Here is a 22,661-nt window from a genome sequence, read left to right as displayed (position 1 = left end):
TTAAATATACATATTCCTATTATTTAAAATTTCTACTCTATTTCTGCCCCATTTCTACTGTGGGAAATATTCAAGCTAATGAGAATGTAAATAGATTATTTAGTCTGCTCACGTATAAGGCACTGGAAAGAATAATTCTTAATTTTCCTGCTATTTTTCTGTGCCCTCCAACCAAAATATCCATCTCTGTGCTTGATTACCAGTATCCAATCCCCTTGGCAGGCACACTGTGATCCATCTCCATACATGACTGCCAGTACCCAGAACTCTTGGCTTGCACACTCTGGAGCTCCAGAGCAGATGCTAAGCCATCTTCTTTTGTGTGTGCTGGGATGTGCTGATGATCTCCCACTGCACTGCTCTGTGAACATTCTCCCTACCCTAAGAACTCCCTTATGTTTTCCTAGCAGCCTCAGTAAAATAAAAAGATGCTGTATACCAGCTCTTGCCAGCTGCTTGCTTTTGCCTCAAGACATAACCTTGTAGACAAAATCCACAATGGCCTCAACAAACAGAAGGTGGCTTTTTGTCTGTTGTCATCTTACCCTGAAACAACTTTAAAAGCTTCTCCCACATGAGGCATAACTCTTTATACATCAATTTACAGGGATTCTACTTTCGAAAGCTACGAAGAAAAAACAGGAGGCTAAAAGATCTTGCTGGTCACTAAGCATTAGATTTCTGTATCTTATCTTATAAGCACACATCATCTTGGGCAACCCTGGAGTGAACACAACCTCTGCACTGGTGGTTCAGCTGGGTGATGACATCAAAGGTGGTCACTGCAATAATTTAGTTTGGTCAGTTACTCAACTTCAGCCATGGAATTTCCTTTTCATTGTATGAATACAAAAGCTAGTTTTAAACCTGTCTATTTTTTCCCACATTAGTGCTTCTGAAGAAAACTTGAAATGGTAAGTGGAAAGAGTGTGATTGGCACATGGATGGATATGTCTAATGAAAAGAGAATGGAGATAATGGGTAGTTGGTTGCATATGCAAAGAATCACATCTGTGTTCATGGCAACACATTCCAAGCTGATTCCTATCTCTTGCAATTCTTGCAGTACTCAAGATACATTGTGGGTGAAATATAAGGGCTTTTGATCTACAAGACCATGATCAGGCTGAGATGTCATTCCCAATGGAGCTTATGCTCCTAAACATTTAACTTGTTTTGGAAGGATCACACTAGCAATATTGGATAATGGATTTAATTGGATTTTAAGGAATTTATTAGCTTCTTATTATAGGTAAGCATTAGTTTTGGCCCAGTGGGGCTGAAGTATTAGTCAAGATGCCAAATTTCCTTTGCTGCCTGCCCCACTCCCACTTCAATGCCACGCTAACCTATTTCTTAGCTAAAAGAGTCTCTCACTCTCTCCCCATTTCCTTTAGGTTCCTGTGAGTTTCCAGCAAGAATTTTTGCCCCATTTTATTTTTACAGTTACTTGAGAAAAAGCCATTTAACTCAACCCTCAGTGACTGACCTCAAGTGTTTCCACAATACAGAATTGTACGTAAATATGTGGAGCCTTCTGAGCTGTATGTTCACCTCCTGTTTTCAGTCAGTGTGATGCCTAGATCAGAAATCTGTATTTACTATTCTCCATTGAGAGGAATCGCCAGGCTGCACCAGGGAAAGGTAGGGACACATCCAAGAAGCAACGCCTAGGAGCTTGATAAGGTGGGAGGTTGGAGGGGTGCCAAACCTGAGCAGCAATAAATGCTACTCACATACAGAGGTGGTGCAGAGGCATTTTCCCAAGGATGGTATTAGTCAGGATCCCTTGCAGTGAGTAATTTCTGCCTTAATGTGCTATAGTCACTTGGGATCCTAAGAAACTGTATGGTTTAATTGGATATCTGTAAATGAAGGCAGGTTCCTCTGCGTTTATCCAAGTTTAATTCTGGATTCTATCAAATAAGAATGCTGCCACAGAATAAGAAATTTAAAAGCTTGTGATCATACAAGAAAAAAAATGGCTCAAAATAATATATTGAATTTCAGATTTATGTCTCCAAACTTGAACTTTATTTTACTATCCATGTACTTCAGTTTGCCTTAAATTAAGAAAAAAATTAAAGTTAGCATAGTTAACTTTTTATTATTTAATTTGGGACAGAACTTGAGTTGAAAATGAGTTACCATTATTGTAACATTTCAAAAGCATTTATTTGCATTAACTTGAAAAATGAAGCAATTGTAATATGGTTATATAATCAATTTATATTACTGCAAGGAACATTGTCGAGTACGCTTCTTGAATAATAAATAGTAATAATAAATAAATGCAATAATTTTGGTTTTAATCATAAAATATATTAAAAGCCTGAAGATATTTTGGTCCTGAACAAGCTTACATATATGTTTAATTACAAGTACCAGAGTGATCCAGTGAAATTGCAGCAATGATATCCACATACAAGGAAAAGCTATTCCATGCATCATTAAATCATTCTAGAATTGATTTTTCATTTCAGGTATTTTTGTTTTGGGAAACATAAGGGTTTACAAACTGAATCATTTAAGTTGTCCTGGATTTTCTTATTATCTTGTGTTATTTGCAACACATAATGTTTTAACATTAGCTCAATTACCTGCAATATTTAAACAGCTGAAGACTGCTACATTTGTTTACATTTAAATTTTTAAAAATCAACTTTAAAGACAGAATCCTGTCTGCACTGAGATAAAGGGATTAGGGTTTTTTGGTTTTATTTCCCTCTTGTTTTTGCTTATGAGCTGTATTTGTGTTTGAGTTGAAGCTCTGTGTCTGGGGCAGCAGAGAACAGGAACTTTCTGCCCTCCCCATCTCCTCAGCTGCTCTTTGCCTGCCTGCTTTGCTGAACCTGGGCATGGCATAACACTGCCCGCATCAATTTACAGTGATAAAGTGCATCCCACATCAGTCTCAATGTCTTGGCCTCTACATCCATGCTCATTGATGGTAAGGGCAGTAAATTTGGTTTTGAGGGCAGCTTAAGGGCTGCTTCTGCAGGAGGGACTGGTCCAACTTATCCACCATAACTGCTGCTCTTGGACCAAAGAGGACAACCCAGAGGGACAGGGTAGGGGTTGGAATGGAATATTTATTTTGTGCTTTCCCATTTCTCTGCCATAAAATTTTATGTCCAGATTGAAAGGAAAAGATAATCAAGGCCAGGTCTGGCAAATGTTTTTCATTTTTGATGAGCTGCAGTGTATGTAATGAGAGATATTTCAAAGCCATATATTCCAACGATGCTTCATTGTCCTCAAGCTACTCAAATGATTTGGAACAAGCACAGTGTTGGAATAACCAATATATTTGAAAGTTAAATATAGGAGTCCTTTGATTTATTTTCCTTCTCCTGCAGTATTTTGTACAGGATAGGATTACTGAAACCTCTCTGTATTGCAGCATCCGAGGAGGACTCTAAGGAGACATTATTTGGTTTGCAGGAGGAATAGGTTACATATGTTTACTGCATCATTTCTCTTCCTCACTGTGATTGTTGCCAAGGAATGGATTCATGCTGTTCTATTTCACAACAGCAATGCAGCTGTAATTTCCATGTACAAAATGCATTGCCTTTGAATAACTGCTTCCTTCTACCTAGAGAGCGAAAACTGTTGTATTAAGAGAAAAAAACTTCTGATGTAATATTTTGTTGCTGCTTTACACAACCTTTACCACACAGGGTTAAGGACAGCAAGAAAAGATACAAATACTGAAAAAAAGTTGATACCTCTTTCTTTGAACAATTTCACACCATCACCACTGAAAGAAATGCATTGGCTAAATAACAAAGTAAGAGACTCTCGGGACTAATTCCTCTAATGCTGGTTTTCAGCTTATTCTCTTTACAGTCTGTTTATGTAAGCTGATTTTAGTCTTCTGTATGCATATTTTTGGTTTATTCATTACCAGCTATTTCTAAATTTTCAAGGACAGAAGTAGCAGTGATGGACACCATCTGTTTGGGTAGCCAACTTGTTTTAGAGACTTAGGATTTTTTTTGCATTTTCTGTCATCAGAGGGTAGTCAACCATCCCTTTGACTCTGAATCTATGCGCTACTGATTTAATTCAGACTTGTAAGACTGAAGACATTTTGCTTAAGGGAATAGCCAAGATTTCTGTTCTACTCAAAATGTAGATTCTTGGATGAGGAAAATTCTGTATAAGGCCTATTCCCCAAATATACATGAATCAGTATGCTTTTTCTGAGCCATTTGGATACTTGGGGATGACCATAGAAAACTTAGGGTTCCCATGCCAACCCAGATGGATCTGCATGGCCAGTCCATTAAATGTTCAGCTGTACTTGTATCCATTATCATGCTATAAAAATACCTCTCTGATGATGTGCAATGAAATGTCTATTTTATTTCAGGTATTTAATTTTGAGAAAGTCTTAGGATTGTATGTATAGGATTGTATTTTAGGATTCTGTGTATAGGTATCTGCTTCCCATGTGGTATATAGGGACCACTAGCTGATGTGTACAAATGGATGTGGAAGTTTGTTTCAGATGCACCATGGCTGTGAAGCAGTTTCAGTCATTTGGCATCAGCAACAGAATTTTTCCATGGTACTCTTTTGCTTAGCAGTACAGGAGAAACATTGAATGGTTTAAATACAACACCTCCTGCACTTATTTCCAGCACTAGAAACAGCTGGTTGGTGATAAAAAAGCTGATGCTTGAAATCAGGATGATTCCCATTACATTTTACAGACTCTAATAAAGGCCCAGATGACCTGTTTATCTGTGAAATTGTTTCTGTCACTAGATGGATGAAATCCTGTACATGCAGGAAGATAATAATGGTGATGAGTTTGATTTAGGACTGATACACAGTGTCTGCCTTGCTCAAGGAGATTCTGTGGAAAATCCTGTCTGAAAACACAAGAATGTAGCACCAAGATTTTCTTGTACCTAATGAAATGATATGCATAAGCTTTAGCAATTTTTAATTAATTTAAAATATTCACAGTTTATTAATGTTCTTAATTTTGTTTTCCTACAATGCTTACTTCTGTTCAAATTTTGAAAAGTTTAATAAGTAAACAATCAAATTTGTAAGAAAGTTTAGTGAGTAAATGATCATTCCCCGATTCTTGCCTTTTACTGCAAGCAATCGTGTAGTCAACTGAAATTATTGTCCAGAGATTACAAAACATTGTGGCACCAATGGAAATATCACTGGGAGTTTCTTTGGAATAAAATAGTGCTTTTCAGAACAGAACTGCAGCAACCTCTAATTTGGATTTTCCCCCCTTTGTTCATAGTTACTGCAGTTTTTTAACTCTTGCAATTTCTTGTAAGGCCAGGTTGTATTTACCAGCTGTTGTAGCAATTTAATACCAGGCCAGTAAAAAGTAAAGATTACCATCAATTCCAGCGACGGGGTCTTTGCAGAGTGTTTGTCATCAGAGCAGTAGGGAGATATTCCCAGTGAGCTCTCTGAAACTGATTTAATTTTGCATTTATAAGAAACTTGTAAAGACAGGAGAGTTGTACAAAATGCAGCCTCGCAGCACTAAAACCTCACAGTCATTTTTTGTCTTCAAGCCACAGAGTCCTGCTGAGAAGGTTTTATGTCGAGGTTAGAGTGGGAAAACTGGAGGCATTGTGGAAGTTCAAACAAGCCCTGTGACCCCCTGAAAATGGGACATTAGGCAGCTCTCAGGCACTGATGGTGTTCAGATGTGTAGTGGGCATGGGGACAGCTTTTCTACATGAATAGAAAAGCCATTTTTAAAAGATTTTGCAGAAGGGAAAACCGATCAGATCTTGGTATGACTTTGACAGGATAAAGTGAGTTTTTGTCTCTCCCCTCAAAGCTTTCCCTAAGTCCACTGCCAGCCTGGGGACTAATCTGACAGCCTGGGCTGCAGTCAGTCATGCAGAGCCTGATTTTGCCTTGACACTGGCTCTTTGCCAGCAGGATTTTCTTGACCTCTGTGCTGCCTCTGTGAATGCAAGCTAAAGAAGAATGATGTCTGAATCCTCTCAAGGAACAGTTTTCTCCCACATGTCCTTGCATAAGGTACAACTGCACCTATAAAGGCTACAGCGAACTCTGGGAAACCCATGAAGTTTAACTGGTGGGGATGGATCAGGTACAGTTGCTTCTTCTTACAGAAGGTAGGGAGCAGGCATGCAAGCATGTTTAGCATAAACAGTGTCATGACAAGCTAACAAGGATGTAAAAAGAAATTCTCATATGGGTAAGCAAATAAATAGAATTGACATATGGTGTAATACCATATTTTCCTAGTGTAAAAAGGGTGCATTCCAGATTCTTGCAGTAAATTCTTATTCTGGCTGGTAGGTCCTGACTCCTTTTTCTATTTCAGTATTTCAAATAGGCCTATAAATATGGAGTTCATGCGTACATCTCACTGAAAACAAATGAACTTGTGTTTAAAAATGTAAATTCATCAAGTGCATCACTCATTATTTGTATATATGGTTTGTACATAATTTGTGCCCAAAATCCCTGCCAAGAATTGATGCCACCTTGCATTTGATCACTATTAAGAGTAGAAATGGTTCTTTCTGTATAATCCTGATGAAATTAAATATGTCTAGCAAAAAAGATAAAGCTAGAAAATAAAATGTTGTTTTCCTTAAAAATATTTATTATACCTATTGAAGAATTACTCATGTAATGCCATAATTATTGTTCATGATGGTAAACACTGGTGAGTCCTGAGTTGGACAGGCGAAAAAATAAGTTTGTGCTGTAGAGAAAGATTGTATTTTTCATTGCAGTATGAATTTCTCTTTGACTTAGTGCTACTACTGTGGCTAAAGCTACTACTGTGGCTAATTTAAACATAAAGTATTATGTTTAAGTCAGCTCTGAAATGTATTAGAATTAGTATTAAGAATGTTTATTATTATGGTTAACATGATTATTATATCTACGTAGCTCCTGTGCCTATTTTATAAGCCTGTAGTCATGTTTAAAATTGTTTTAGACACTTTCTAGTATTAAAGTGTTAAGACCTGGTTACAGGCAGAAAGTATCTCTATTTAGCAGAAGCAGTCAATAATGGCACATGATTATTAGCCAAATGCCTCAGATTATTCTAGTACATTAAAACTCCCCAAATTTAAACAGATATGTAGAGGTTTTTACTTCCTTCCTCACCCCCTTATTCTCCCTCACATTCTTGATTAAATATTTTAAGCTGTCTTTTCATCACTACAGAAGATTAATATTTACATAATATAAATGTCCTTTGCTTCTATGTGATTGGCATCTTTCACTTTTCCTGCTGGGGCATAAAAAGACTGCCTAATGAAAAAGATATTCTCACCTTTAGCAGAGGTGTACAATATCCTTTTTAACCCTTTTTTAATTGATGATTTTGTGATTAGAAGGTAGCTTTCATTCAAAGAAATTCTATAATAATTGCTTCATGCTGCCTACCTGAAATGTACATATTTTTTGTGTAAGAAATAACTCTGGAAGTTATGCTTTGTGCTACCCTTAATCTAACCTTCTCCAGATAAGGCACAAAAAAGCAGGTTCAGAGTGTTTTGGAGATGTCATTCACATTGACTGCAAAAATCCACATTGATTCCACCAGAGAGGAAGAACACAAGAGAGAGAGATGAGGATCTAAGTGCAGCATTATACAAAGCACTGACAGAGCACTTCTCATAAGAAGTACACTTCCAAATTTGTATCTTAAAGTGACCAGCATAAAGTAAAAAAGACACTTCAGTTGTGCTAAATCCAAGCATTCAAAGATCAAAAGACAGCCCCACAAAAGCAAAGCTGATATCAAATCATGGCTTGCTTTAATACAATCCTGTTTTATTGGCCTTTTGAGATTTCAGTTCCATTTAAAGTGCATTTCTCTGCAGCTAAAAGCTCTGGCAAAAATAGTTTAAAATGTGGGAAAACACAGAGACACATAACAGCTCTAGGAGGTGGGAATGTAAGGGCAGTATCTAAAAGCATGACAGCTGAGATGGCCAGGATGCAGAGTGATGATCTAGATGGTAAAGGTGCTCCTCGTTTCTCTAGGAGTGATATCAGTTATCTTACTCCTGTAAGAGATAGGGAAAATGTATTAATGACTTATTTCTGTTTCCAGTAAAGTCTGGCTTCTTTGATTAAATCTTCAGCCTTATGTTCCCTCTAGTTTTAAATGTTTCAGGTGAAGGCTCAAGTGGAGTAACTATTATTACTCAAGAACTAACACATTATTTTTTCTGTACATGACTCCTGTCTGAAAATCAGGACTTTGAGAGATCTAACAGCTAATATGGATGTTGATATCTGCTGTTAAAAATACCTTGCTTCTATTTAGTATTCCACACTCAATTCTCACAAAGGGAAAGGAGCAGGTAATAAATATAATAGAAATATTAATTCAGTATATTTATGTAAGGAAATGAAAAGGTCTTAAGACTGTTTCTTTCCATTGGGGGAAATAATTAAAATACAGCAATTCAATTAGTAGCCTCTTTACTTAAACAAGAACTTATGAGTAGTTGAAATAAAAATTTCATCTGAAGAAATAGTGTAACATATCTGTTAATCAGCCCCACCAGAAAAAAGCCTAATTCTCATCCCATCTTAAATATTGTACTTTCTTTATCTGTAATTTTCATATATAAATTTCCAATGTTCTTGTCAAACACAAACTTGTCTTCTGGTTTTAGCACTTCAAAGAAGAGTTTTACAGCCACCTACTCATGGCTATCATTCTAATGAAACTTGATACAATGCAATGAAAAGTTAATTTCTAGTGCTTAGTGAAACAGAAAACTCAGCAGATTATCATTGGTATCTCATGATAATATTGAGAAATATCTCAATCATTCTCCTTGGCTTCATGGTTTTTAAAACATTGTGTACACTGCAGAGATTAAAATTTGCAAGGAGAAAACAGATTTTACATGATTGCCCATACCTCTACCCGAGCCCAAGATTGAAGAACACTCAGAATGTGTCTTTTTTTTTTTCTTTTTTTTTTCTTTTTTTTTTTAAAAGATTATTTATCCATCCTACTGTACAGACCTGGTCTAGCAAAAGCTAGAAGAAAATCAAATTTTTTTTGTGACTGACTATTAAAAATTACCATCCAATATAAAGGGCATAGGACCAATGGAATACTTCTTTAACTTTCTCAAGATCGTGGCACATGTTTCAAACATATTAATTAGGGTGAATTTTTCTTTTCCAAAGAACTCCAGACAAAATTAAGAAAAGCATGAGTAGGAGAAGTGTAGTTATGCAAACTTATTGCACGTGAAGTGTAGGACACACAGCAAAGAAAGAATGGAGGAAGAGAAAGGGGAGCAGCCATGGTGGCAACCCGACATTGCAAGCACAAAGGCATTTAGTGAGGGATCTGAAATTTGAGGAGAGACAAGGGTGATTTATTTCACTTTAGGAACATCTACAATCTATCAATTTTTTTTCCCTAGATTGTGAACCCAAATTGAAATCTAGAGATGTGCAATAACAGAGGTTAAAAACTGTATACAGGGAAAGACCATTCTGTTATTTTCATTCTCAGTCATGATCATTATAAAAGTTAGTGCCAACAGCCTTAAAGCACAATCACTTCAATCTTTGTTATTACAAGGTAGTCAACTTTTTTTCCTACTGAAGGGAAACACATAAATACGAATGAGTTTTGCTGCCCCTGTTTGGCTCATTCACATGTCATTTAATAGTTTCTGCACAATGTTCCCTGCTCTTTCATTTTTAAAGGTAATTCCAATGAGAACAATGGCTTGGTGCTTAAATAACAGTAAAACTGAAGGCAAAAAGCCAAGATAATCACCTATATTCCAAGAAACCATATATTCTGGAAAGCACATGTTCTCCATGCAAGCGTTGTTGCTTTTCAGGTTTAATGATTGGAATTCTATGAAAAATTAGAGAGACAAAGTAAATGTTGAACTTGTGGTAATGAGATAGCTAAAATATGATCTAATTGGGGTAAAAATTACTCACAGAATACAATATTTGTGGAAGAAGATTTGAATGCTGAGTAAAGAAGAGGAAAAGTAGCACTTTAAAACCATCTCCAAACTTTCATTTGCATGGACAATAAAGGTGATCACTGCTAATGAGCAGTGTCCCATGGAACATACCAGGAACGTGGCTGAGATGGTGGCACACTGCTTGCAGATAAACTACAGTTTCCTCTGTTAGGTGATAGGAATCTTTACTGTATCAATCTATTTGTGTTTTTCCAAAGCAGGTATGGAGTAATAGCCACATGAAACACAGTTAATAAGGCTGAACATGAATTACCTTATGCACAGGAAGGCACAGTTTTGCTGGTACTATTCACCAGGCATGTTTTCAGATTTGCATCACTGTATCAGGATTCCACTGATAAGCCTCTCACCTGACCTATTTTTACTAAATAATGTGCCATATTCATTTCTGCTGCCACACACATCAAAACTGACTATATAACTATATTACTGTGTGGTTTTTAACCAGAGCAAATATTAAATAATTCTACTTTATGACTTAATCACATGTAATACATAAGTTTTGCTGCTTTTTGTACCATTATAACATTTAAGCTTTAAATTACAAATTCTGTTCCAAAATTTTATTGGAGTATATTTAGAATAAGGATGCTGGAATCTGTGTCCCATTTTGGACAGAATGATCCTGAAGTACCTCGGTTAACATTGCTTTTGCTGGAAGCAATATTTGGCTCAGCATCTCTGGGCAGCACCAACTTGAAGCATGAAGCATTGTGTACATCATTACTGATGGCTACACTCTCAGCAGACAAATTAAAATCTGAAAAGACAAGTAACTTGGAAAAAAAACACAGGTAAAAATACTTCATTTCCACTCATTATTTTATTCTAACATTTTTCAGAGGGGAAAAGCAAGACTACAAAAATTCAGGATGAATGCCACCTTCATGGAAACTATTCATGAAAGTAAATCCCAGAGATGCAGTGCAACATAGGAGGAAGAATTCTACATATTAAGCTATTCCAAATGCTGTACATACAGCAACAATAGCCTGTTTCTGTAGTCTTATTCAAGAAACAAAGTAAAAAAAAATAACAGATGACAATCCCCAAGCCAAGCCCAAAGCAAGCAAATCAGGGGCTATGAGTTACGAAGTACAAGTAATGATCCAGTACTGTAAAGTTTTGGACAGCCTTGAAATCATCAGTTAAATGACATTCAAAGTTTTGGTTTTAGTGGATGATTTTCTTGAGAGCCATGAGTGCTACACTGCTGAGCTGTGGTTTATGATAGATAACATACCACACCGTTAGATTTATTGCTCAAGTATAAGTAGCAATGGTAAAATATTTGCAAATATATAGTTCTTGAAATTGATGTGGCAAGCATGAATAACAGCAGTAATGGTACCTCACCAATATTTATGAACTTTCATGTAACACTGTCCCTGAGGGTGGCTGGTTATCAGAACTGCTCCAAATTCCCTCATTCTCAGTCTCCTGCCAATTAAATAGCAAGCTTACAGCTTTTTGTTTTGAAAGTCATCACCTGAAGCGCCAGCTGCCAAAATCCATTATTTTTTCATTTTCGTTGAACACACCACAGGTGATTAAAAAAAAAGGAAGAAAAACCTTCTAAAGCACACAAAATATTTACATTGAAATCTGAGGCAGTTGAGATTCTCATTATTACTCTGGTAATAATGAACTGAAGTATGCTCCTTTCATTCTGTCAGCTTTTTTTCCCCCTCTACATTTTTTTCACACCACATGCCATCCAAATACCCTCAGAGACATGTTTCAAGTTTTGTCTCCCTGTATGGTATAGCCCATCTTTATATAGCATCAAACAAACCATAAACAAACATAAGTATTTTTGTTTGCTCTGGAAAAGGTAAAGTCTCATTTAGCGACAGGAAGTGGGCACTAATCATAACTGGGGACAGGTCAAAGCAGCTCTTGGTGCTCTGAATGACACACAGAAGGTAAGGAGACACTTGAAGGAGTGGATTGATGATGTTTGCTTGATCTTTCAGAGTCAACAGCATCATACAAAGGAAATCAGGTTGATTTTTGCTCAAAGCAGAAAGAGCCAATTATGTTTTAGACAACCAGTCTATTTGTGTTCAACAAATTCAACTGATAGTGAGATGTGAAACCCACACTTACCAGAACTGATTGAAAACTGTTAAGTAACTTAACTGACATACCTATTTATAAAAATTAATGAGTATATTCTGTCTTCCAACTGTTATATCCTTTTATTTATGAATACACTAAGGAACAGATAGCTTTTTGCTATGAATATTGAAACAATTTTATGTAAACACTGAGAAGATTTTTTAAGCTTTAAGGGAAATTCAGTATATCACAGTTATGAGTATTTACTCCAGAAACTTTGTTCCAGAAATTATACACATTCAAACTGCAAACTGAAACACGTGTTGTGACCTTCTGGTACAGGTCTAATGAGCTCTGCTTCAATGTCAAATGTCAAAATGTTTGAATTATCTCTCTACCAATATACTGCAGCACAAGAATTATGAATGTAAATTATTTTTTCAATAAATTCTAAACAGAAGGAAGTCATGCTCTAATTGTTGAGAAATGCCAGGAAGATACAAGGTGCTGAAAGCCAAAACCAAACGTTTGCAAATTTTTTTTCCTGTGATTAACTTTCTCTACTGACAAATTTCTTGAAACTTTCTTTGGAGGGCATTCTGGCTACAGAACTAAAAAGATCAAATTTTATCCATACAGATTTTATCCATACCTGTGTAGTATTCTTTGGTTGCTATGAAAATTAATTTAGATCAAGCGTGGATTTATCCTAGGTGTGTGTAACACAAGAAACTCTTCTGAGCATTACTAATTTGCTCATTTTTTATATTAGCAAAACAAATGGAAGCTTCTGCTTCCACACAGCAAGACAGTGAAGATTTTGTACTGGTGCCATGACTGCTTGCCTGGAAGAGATTGGTGTCTCCTGCCTCATGCTAGTATCTACCTTCCTGAAAAGTGAGGAGATTGTAGCACACACACTGGCAGCAAACAGATTAAGGAAGAATGATCTGGTGATTTTGTGAGAGGTTAAGGGTGAAATTGCTCAGCACTGGTAAGCAGTCTAGTAGGAGATCCTAAATAAAATGTAGGAGACAACTTTTTTTGAGTCTCTTGATCTTGAACAAATGCAATAATCTCTCCAAGCTAGCCTGAGCCAAGAAATCAATCCATGTTTCCTCATGGGAGGCAGAATTTCAAATGGATACATTTTGTTTTTCTTCTTGCTTGAGAAAGTGTCACCTTGAAAAACTGCTCCAAAGGGCCTGTCCTGAGGTACCTGGAAGGAGTAGATACATGATTCTACATATTTGTTTTAACAGTAAAGTGTTAAAGCAGATTCATCTACTCTGTACCTCCAGCCCAGACAACATTAGAGAATCTGTGCTGTCGCTGGTTTTGTGGAGTCATAAGTTTAGTCACTTTTAATTTTGTATATGCAGTATGAAACTAGTAACAGCTATCTACTTCTTGAAGGGCTTTTGTTTTTTTAACTAGTATAACTGCTGGAAGACTTAAAGCATTTTACAAGCCTATACACACAGAAAAATGCAAACTATCACTGCCAATACTTCCACCAGTATAACACAATCCAGAACCTTGAGATATGTCAACCCTACAGTTGTATGTGACATTGTTGAAGTTCAAAGATTCGTAGATTGGTGCACTATGTCAGTTGGTCTAAGAAAAAAAAAAAAAATACTGCCTCTTCCTTAAAAAAGCTGTGCAGTTTTTAAAACAAATCTAAAAAAATGCCCTCTTACTTTTTATAGGTCTTAAAGAAAATATACTGGTGTTTGTTCAAGCTATTAAAAAAGAAAAAAAAACCCTATCAGTCCATAATAGGCTGGTCTGTATGCACATTTATGACAAACAGAAAGTTGTTAGTTGGCTGGTATCAGATTCAGGTTGATATAGTGTTTATAGGTCTATGTTTTATGGAGTATTGCTGACAGCTTGTAGACATCCTCAAAACAAGCTTTGAGAGCTAAACCCCTGTTTTTGCTACTGGTTCCTGCCAGCACCTACCAGATGATTAGCTCAGCTACATCACTGTAACTGCAGTGTGACAACCTGACAGAAATTCAGCTGAAGTTCAGGGTCTGTTTACTAACTAATAAAAATGATTGATACTGCCAAAGCTGTTTCCTTCCCCCCCCCACACCTCTTTTTTTTTTTTCTTTTTTTTTTTTTCCTATTAAAGAAAATCTGGCTATATTATTTAGAATCTATAATAATATAGCATAAGTTACTTCCAGTACATACAGAAATCCACAGAGAAGAAAACTATACATTGCAAAGAATTTAAGGTTGGATTACTTTTGTCACCTTTGAGAAGCAGGCACATGTAATATATAGCGTAAAACAGATATTATGATAGTTTCATGGAAAAAGCTGGTGTTATTTTTATGTTCCAAATGATATTGTATTTTTTTTCTCCTACAATCCTCTTATGAGAAAATATTATCAGTGTAAACATCATCAATCTAGATGTAATATAAAACCAAAAAAAGATTGGTGATGTTGTTTTGCTCATAGCCTCTGGAAAGAGGCCTGAACAGAAGCACAGTACAGTCCAAGAGGTTTTGCCACATTCTGGATGTCATAGCTAAGTATTTACCAAAATAAAACCCTGCTTCCCTTTACAATAGGTGGGCTGTTTCCTATTACTTTTCATACAGAATTTTAGGATGCTATTGATTACAGTTTCATAGGAAACCAGGTACCTGTTTGTTGCAGTGTGCATTTTGGGTTTTCTAAAATTCTGTATAATTTTTGTTATGAAGTTTCTGTAATGGTTCATTCCTACCCCTACCCCACTTTCCTTAATCACTGTCGTTAAGCCACATAATAGCCCTGGCTCCCCCCATTGTATCTCCTTAATAGTCCTGGCCCAGTCCATTGTATCCCTATTGTATCTTATCTATAGACACTCCCTGGTATTTAATGGCCCTGGCTGAGCCAGGTAGCTCAGCCAAGGCCTCAGGTATCTCCACACCCCTTTTACCCCTAAATGGTAATTCAAACCCCCCTCTACCTAAATCACTCCTCCTCATTTCCATCAGTAATGCCCATGTTCATAAGGGCAAGTAAGAACTCTGACAGACACTCACCCTTTGATCACCTGGGCTTTTGCCCTGAATAAACACCTTCCTAAGTAACACCAAGTGTGAGCTGCTCCTTTCTTCCAGGCAAGGTCACATCTCCTGCATGAAATCCAGACCTGCCTAAAACTTCATCATATCACAACAGAGCCCAGCTAACCAGTTGGCAGCCCTGGGGACTGTGATACCTGTTATTCTATCAAATAAAATAAACAAATGTGGCTCTCACGTTACTGTGTTGCACTGCTCAAAGCATGACAGGATGGGATACCATGTATTCACAGAAATGTCACAATTTTTCAAACGTTTAGTGAATTTTAATGTAGTTATAGTTTCAGCTGTACATTTACAGGGGGAAGTGCAGTGTTTGCTGTTTGTTTTTCAACTCGCCTGTTTAAAATGTTTCATACAGCCAGATAGGCAAATTAGTCAATCACACAGCAAATAGTCAAAGTGAACAGTTCAGAAATATCCCAAAAACTGACATATGTTCATGCAAATTTCTGGAAGAAAACTTATGATTGATGAATACATTAACAGAAATCTGAGTCAGATCACAGATCTGTGTTGACCAGTGAACATCACAAAAACTCTGTTTCCCATTTGCTAATTCTGATATTGCTGATCTGCTGGTCTGAATTGCAAAAGTCACAACACAGACTCATATATTGTGGAAACATATCTGTTTTCATGTGTTCCTTTCCCACTAGATACAGATAACACATCTGGTGTGACAATTTTTTCTTCACATTACTATTGCAATATTACCTCAGGACCACTCTCCATCCTAATAACAATTAAAGATTTAAAAAATCAAAAGATGTTTGCCCATTCTTTCTAACTATTACACAATAACTTGAATGGATTTAATTCAAGGAAAATCTACATCCTACATCACACAATTCACTGTGGTCATATTTGGCTTTTCATCCTGGGAATCTGAGCAGTATCAGGACTCCCCCTCTGCACAGGACTGGGCGGCCAGTCATCCAAACTGCCCTAGGCAGTCTGACTAGTTATTTGCCTCTGAATTTTCTTCAGTCATGCTGGGCTTCTGCTTTTCTCTGCCTTCAGATTGTAACTCCCACAAATCTGTCTTGGAGTACATCTATGTTACCCAAGTGCTTATGATCAGGGATAAAGAAGGCTGTGTTTGCATTGTTGGTACATGTGGAGTTTTATGCCTTAGTCCATTAATATGGAACCTTCCTCAGATTTATCTCAGATTTTTAAAAAATATTTTAGTATAGAACTTTATAATTTTGAACTTTTCATGCTGTTGAATGGGCTTCTTCATGTCAGGCTAAAAAATGCAGGGAAAGAAACAAATCTTGCTTTGATTTGTCCTTTTGAGAAAATGGATTTAGTCCTCATAAAGAAAAGGGAGATTTCAAAGCCTGAGAATCTAAAAATCACACGGAAGCCATATATTGGTAGCCTTCCTCCCAGGTAGCAGAGCTCCCCATGAAGCCATGCAGACACAGTCACTCATTACTGCCTGAATATGACTCATCTCTTCACAGAAAAAAATAGGGACTTTGCCCGTTTGGGAAGAGATTTAAAGAGGTGAATATCTGTTTATCGTTTAAAGAGTGTCGCTGATTATTATTGCATTGGTGTAAATCTGAAGTAGATTCATGGAAATCCAGGTCAGGACATGCCCTCAAACTGAAAATTAAAATGGTTGTCACAAATATTATTTCATTGACAATCAGGTTCTGAAAATAGAGATAAACTGTAATGGTATCAGGCTCCTTTTTTGACAGAACCAACTTGAACTTTTTTCGGCTTTTTGAAATAGAGCATAATAATTACATTCATAGGAGCTGACTGAGACTGGGCAGCCAATTCACAGGTGGAAGAAACATCTGACTAAATCCCTTTTAGCAGGGAAACCGCCAGAGCATGCACCTGGCTTTTTGTTGGAGTTATTTCCATCTGCCAAAAAGCATTGTTGCGAAATGATTGGGAAAAAAACCACAAGGGATAAACCATACTGGAATGTTAACTAAAACAGCATCTTGCCTGAGTTTGGGAAAGGCCGGGGGTAGCACTGGAGGGCCTGAGCCTTCCCATCTGCAAAACAGGAGAAAAAGAAGGTTTGGTGTGTGTGTGTGTTTTTTTTGTTCTTCTTGTTGTTTTTTTGGGGTTTTTTTTCTTCATCTGTGTTTCACATGTTTTTCTAATATTTATTATTTGTTTTCAAGCAGTCCTGGGGACCATACTGTTGGACAAGTGTCCCATTTTTAGGGATTCTAAAAATGCAAACACAATTCTGGATCTTGTTCCAAGGACACGCTCTAGTGATTTGTAAACATTTCTGAATGATGTCAAACTCTTGCTAATAATTTTAAAGTGCTGATGAATTTTTGTTTGCAGGCTGAGTTCACAAATTAGGTATGTCACTTCTGGGTAAGTACAGTATACCAGGAGTTGCTGGCCTTCCTAACTGTTGTAATTAAATGTCCAGAATGTAAGTGCTAAGTGCTCAGAAACTGCGTATGTGCAGTGAGGGCTGTGGAGGGCTCCACACTTTTTTCTACTTGAAAGATTACAATAGAGATAGCAATTATAAACCAAAGTAGGTAAAACAGAACTTGATCCTCTGCGATTTGTCCATGTTGAATCTCCTAAAACTCTCAAAAAAATGTACCTTTAAAATGGTCAGCATGGCTCGTCAACACCTTGGAAGGCTTATGTGTAAGGGGGATGACAGGGAGATTCTTGGTCTCTGTGCTGTTGGGCCATTTTTCATGTTCCATATATTTCTGACTCCTAAAATACACTGTTGACAGCCAAAAGCACCCATTGTGCAGAATTTCTTAGACCTTTTGCCAAACTCATCACTGGCAAGAGGTGAATCCAGCTCTGAGCTTGTAAATGAAAGTAAACCACTGTAACTTACACCAATCTGCTGACACTTCTGTCAGACAACTCCAAATCCTGCCTTGCACATTTTTTGTTTCATCCATTCTGTCTCTTTCTTTTGTATTGCACTTCTCTGCATGTGGAAGGCAGTTATTTATCACTAGTAGGAAGACTTCTCAAGGTTTTCTATCATTCCTGTTTACAGTCCACTTCTCAAAGAGAAATGAGGGAGCCCTCCAGCTTCTTGCATTTGAAGAGGAAGAAGACATTTTGCACTTCTACAGAAAAGGGAGAGAGAGCAGAAAGGGAGGAGTTTTAAGCTGTTTTATGCAGCAAACACCTGCTCCCTTTCCATTTCCCTTCTCTAAAAGACATTGTATGACTTGGTTGCTAACTTGAAAATCCCCTCCTTCTTGGAAGAAAAAATAATGTAGACTACAAGCTTCTGATTTGATCAGCTCTGGGAATTGAAGAGTAAAACTTATCCTAAGCTTCATTAAAAAGAACAATAAAGATGATATTTCCAGGGACATCAGCTGGAGTTCCCTGTAGAAGGTAGAGTTTGTTGTGATTCATATGAATGAAATTCATTTTATGGCAGGATATATCCTGCAATTCTGTGAAGGTTAAAGCAACTCCCTGGACAAGAAGATAGTAATTGTTTTTAAACAGAAAGAGAGAACTGTGGTTTCATTTTATGTCTTGACTTTGACCTGAGTCAAAAATTTACAGATGAACTCTCTATTGAAATAGGTGCCTGAAAGACGCCTTGATTGTTTCCTTTGTTTTCTCTGTATAACAGAGAAATGCACACAGTGAAAATGTACATGAAAAACAATTTTCCTTGTTGCACCAAATAAAATGAAATTCAGGCATGTCACAGCCTTGAAACACTTCTTCATGGACTGTATAATGGATTGGCAGATATAAAGGTGGATGTTTTTTAAATCTCGTTCCTGTCCATGTTCCTTTGACCTATGGCTGTGTTCTGTGTATATGAAAGCAGAATGATGAAATGGCTGAAGTTATCAAATACAGCTTGGAACATTGCTTAAGAAATACATTTCAGTCAATTCTGACTGATGAACTGTGTATGAAGCCTCAGGCTATAGAAGCTGGTGTCCTGAACCATGCTAAGATATCATTCAAGTTCTCTGACTCTTGTTGGTGTTTTGCCATTGGGAAAACCAAAACCTGCTTTTATTAAAGCCTGTAAGATCCTAAGATCCTTCAGTCTATGATCACATTCTCTCTCTGTGAGGAAATGCACATTTTCCCCTATTTGCATTCCCTATCTTGCTTTAAAAAGGCAAATGGAAAAGCAAAATGTGTGATAAGTTTCATGCAAAGATGACTTCAGTTTTGTAAGCGTTCATCTGTTCCAGCCGCTTTTTTCTCCCTCAGAGTCATAATCTCTTCTCTGCCATATCACAATTAGCAGTGGAGTACTCTGGGATTTACATTCAGTGGATTACAACTTTCAGAGAGAAAAAGGCAGCAGGAGTGAACGAAGTATACAACATAAATCCTGTCTTCATGCAAATGTATTTAGCAATAAAAGCAGAGTTTCACACATGCTAAAATAGGAAGGAAAATATACTTGCAGTATTCTCTAAGACATCAAGTGAAGAGAGGAGTCCATATCCCCCTGAAAGCTACACTCATAACTCTATAGATTTTTTAAAAACATCCACAAAATGCTTTCTAAGTTTTAAAAAAGTTCTACAACTTCTGACAGACAAAATGAAGTCCTTCAACAGGCAGTATAACAGAGAAGCAACCAGGCACAATCTCAGGTGGCATGAAATATCCTGATGGTTATTGGCGAAACTGCTCAGCTGAAGCAGATGAAACACCTACAACCCAAACCCCATGATTATTCTCTACTTCAGTGATATTTAGTGATAAATGGCATTGCCAGGGTAGAGTGGGTCAGCGTGATCAGTGACATATGACTAAGCCTTGAGTAACGGCAGAGATAACCCACTCGCAGTTTTGATGGCTTCAGCTGGGAAACAGGGTATCAACAGATACATTTGTGAGAAGATGAAGAAAAATAATCGTGTGATGTTGAGTGTGTTCAATACAAAATTATATATTATATATATTCTATAAATTCTGATCAAAAGCTAGAAAAAAATCTTTTACTTGAACCCATGAATATATTTGTCAGAACGGACCAAGGAACAAGAATGAGCAATTATTCTGGACATTCTGCAGGACTATTTTTATTCTTGCAAACAGTCTTCAAAATTTTTACTTTGGGATTTGAAATCCTCTTCCTGAGATGAGGAAGAAGATAATTTATCAATTTATTAATCCCTAATTGCAATTCTGGTGGTACCCCTTCCTTTTAGTGTCATGGTGAAGGAGAAGAGGAGCAGAAATGTTTGGTGCATTCTGCGCAGGGCACACAGCTCACACAGAAGAGAATCTGCCCCTCCTTTACCCATGTCCTCTACTATTTCTTCTGCTTCTAAATGGGCAAATGACAAAGTGTTTCTCCATGTAACCTCCATATATCCTGTAGCTGTAAAGTGCATGGTAGCACTTTATTAAGCAGTTTCTGTTCTACACAACCAGATAAATACATTACAGAGTTTAAAAGTAAACTCTTTTGACTGGGACAGAGAGTATTTAATGACAGTAATAACAATAATCAAGTCCAGAGCTGAGTCACATCATCTCATCTTATAGTTTTTACTATACTTAGTATATATTTCTCTTTTCTCAATGAGTTATTTCAAGTTAAGTGCACATTTATAGATAAGATATGGAAGTTAATTGGAAGTTCTTTCTACTTCTGACTTCATCTGCATTCACTTAGGTATTATTGTTTCATTAACACTGAAAGTGTCAGACTCTGTCTACCCTTCCATGGCAGATAAAGGAAAGGTTGCCTCATAATTCATCCTTTACAAAATACATAAACAATAAATTTAGGGCAGTTGATATAACTACTGTGGCCAGTTACTTAGATTTCAAATTAAAAAGAAAAAGAGCATCAGATAAATATTTTGAAGGGGTTTTTGTTCACCACAATTTGCAGTGAAATTCTGTTCTTAATGGCAACTAGCATTTTACTGTGAAAATTTCTCCCTTTATCACTGCTAAAACCCAAGTGGAGTCACCCCAAAACACTTTATTTCGATTTTGCTCTCATTTTTATGCAACTATTTGGAGCTGCAGGAGTCAAATTACTTACTTCTTAGCAAGTAAGATGGGTAACATTTTAAAAATGTGTAATTACTCTGAATAATGTCACTCCTGTACAGACCTCCAGATCAGTGAAATACAATCGCACTGTCATTAACAGCATAATTGATTCTTTAAACAAAACATAGAATCATGGAATAGTTTGTGTTGAAAAAGACCTTTAAGGTCTTTTAATCCTTAACAGTTCCAATCCCCCTGCTATGTGCAGGGACACCTCCCCTTAGACCAGTCTACTTAAATCCTCATCTAACCTGTCCTTAACACTTCCAGGTGTGGGACATCTACAACTTCTCAAAAAAACTACTCATTGCCTCACTACCCTCAGAGTAAAAATTTTCTCCTAATATCTAACCTAAACCTGTGCCTTTTCACTTTGAAGCCATTCTCCCTAGTCACTAGCTTTTTTTGTAAAAACTCTGGTATTAATCAAGCCAAACTACAAATCCAAGGCACAAATCCATCTTTGTGTAATTGTTATATAAAAAAAAAAAAAAGATTTGAAGTGAAAAGAGGTGGGGTTAGATTAGCAACATGCATTGAGTTTTCAGGCTTCTCCTACTCCAATACTTATCATCAGCCTCATAGGCAGGTAATGGAACACAAGGTTGATACTTACTAATATCTATCCCTTTCCTTTTAATTGTCAAGGAGTGCGGGAGTTAGTCCTGAATTTTCCAGAGATAATCTGAGAAAGTTAAATCAACTCTTATGAATGGCATGGGTTATTTTAGTACTAGCTCAAAGACCTTATTTGATGAAGACTCATAAGATTGAAAACACCTTATTATTGCTGAATCAGCCAGCACCAAGAAGCTACTAATTGTGGAGAGCAGGTTTGCTTACCCTCTTAAATTTTTTAACCATTGAGTAAAAAAAAGAGATCTAGTGTTACTATGCAAAGTTTCTTCCAAAGTACAAGTTGCAGGGGAAGATTGAAATTGAAGATCTTTCCAGCCTGTCATCATAACTATGCAAATTGCTCCCAGTTTATACTGGTTTATCAGCTACAAAGACAATCTCTCCAATTCAGCTTAGGGCACTCAGCAAGATGAGCAAAGGGAGTCTTTGTTTGGATGGATTGTCTGTATGCTGTGTTTAGGGACAACTGAAGCTGAATCTTCTTTGATAAACTCAAACAGTGCAATGTGTACATGAGTGTTTTAGTGAGAATCAAGGGTGCAGTTTAGAAACAAACCTGATTGAACCCAGCTACAGAATGGCCTCGGAGCATATGAACTGTATTTCTTTTGGGTGAAACTACACTGAAAAATGTGCACACAACCCACACCTGATACACTGTGGTAATTAATCCATGTTCAGACCTTGGGACCAGTGAAAATCTAGTCTAAAACAGGCTGCCTTCTCCCTTCATAATATATCCAATTCTCCTTAATAATGCTACAGTGCTTCCCCTAGTATTTTTCCCCATACTACTTGCTGATATAGC

The sequence above is a fragment of the Zosterops lateralis genome (assembly GCF_965231275.1).
Source record: "Zosterops lateralis genome assembly, chromosome: 6".
In the NCBI taxonomy this organism is placed as follows: Eukaryota; Metazoa; Chordata; class Aves; order Passeriformes; family Zosteropidae; genus Zosterops; species Zosterops lateralis.
This window is presented reverse-complemented; position numbering follows the sequence as displayed.